The sequence below is a fragment of the Empidonax traillii genome, unplaced genomic scaffold (genome assembly GCF_003031625.1).
Source record: "Empidonax traillii isolate 1590-97213 ecotype Southwest subspecies unplaced genomic scaffold, ASM303162v1 scaffold812:size654646, whole genome shotgun sequence".
NCBI lineage: Eukaryota > Metazoa > Chordata > Aves > Passeriformes > Tyrannidae > Empidonax > Empidonax traillii.
In genome coordinates this window covers 478,200-479,602 of record NW_020956005.1, presented here as the reverse complement: position 1 = coordinate 479,602, position 1,403 = coordinate 478,200, and positions in this window count along the sequence as shown.

The window sequence follows — 1,403 nt, the reverse complement described above, 5'->3', positions numbered from 1 at the left end:
TTTTTTTTTCCTTCTCCATCCCCGGGGCTGGCGGAGGGGGCGGGGAGGCAGCGCCTTGCTGCTGCTTTGCACGCTTTGTGCCAGGGGCCGGGAGCGAGCCTGCAGATTCCTGCTCTTATTTCTGCATTCCTTCTCGTTGAAACAATGAAAATAATTCCGTCACTGCCCCAAACTTCCTCTTCGTTATTTAAATGCAGAGACTTTTTCGTGTATTTGTCTCAAGCGACCTTGTTGGGAGCTGTGAGGAACCTGCCGCGCCATGTCATGTTTTTTTTTTTTTCTCTCTCATATAAACGATTAAAAACGGAATGTATTCTCTCAACAGAGGGTCCTTAGAGAAGCTCTTTCCTTCCACCTGTGTGTCCTGTTTTGTAATCTTGAGCCATGAATTGAACTTGCCTGCTATTCTTTTCCTCCTTCTCCTTTTTATCCTTTTTCTTTTTTAAATTACTATTAATTTTTGTCCCTGTTTTTATTGTTTTTCAAATTTTATTTTTTATTTTTTTTTTTGCAAGGAATAGTTTGTTGCGCCCCTCTCAATCCCTGAGACCCTAACTTGTGATGTTTAGCTTTTAAATCCACGGGTTAGGCTCTTGGGAGCTGTGAGTTGTGCTTTGACATCTTTATTTTATTTTATAAATATATCCTCTCTCTCTGTGTGTATATGTGTGTGAGCGCGTGTGTATATATAGAATCGTATACACACACATACAATAGTGTTTATAGACCTTTTAAGGGAAAAAATAAGTGTATCTCTCCTCCTTGGGCTGGATCGGCTGATAGTAGGGCGGTGGTTAAGGCCATTTACTGTAAAAAAAAAAAATCAAATTAAAGCCAGCGTTTGTATGACAGAGATTTGTGTGTGTGTATGTGTCTGTGTGTATATTCACAAGATAATTTTCCAGCTGATACAGATATGGGGGTGTATGTGTGTACACATATAGTGATTATTATATATGCGTGTGCAGATAAGATATACATGATATGGATGCATGTAAATACAGCTATTGAGGTGTGGGGAGAGATGCACACATGGATGCTACGTGTGGATGAATATGTATGTAGGTAAATAAACCCCTATATATATATATATCTTTATATGTGTAGGTATATTAATTAATACTGTGTTTTCACGTGGAGGGAGAACTGCAGGCCGCTGCATAGAGCATCTCTCTCCTTTTTTTTTTTATTTTTTATTTTTTTTTTACTTCCCCCCCCCTTCTTGAGAGCAACACAGAGTACCCTGAGAGCGTAACAGTAACAGCTCGGTACATTGGTGCTTGACCTCAGCTGAAATCCCAGCATGCCTCCTGCTTCCAAGTTTAAAACTGAACGATTAATCTTGGAAATGTGCTCTATTGGACGCACGGGAGGGAGGGGGGGTTGGGGAATTAAAGGAGGAG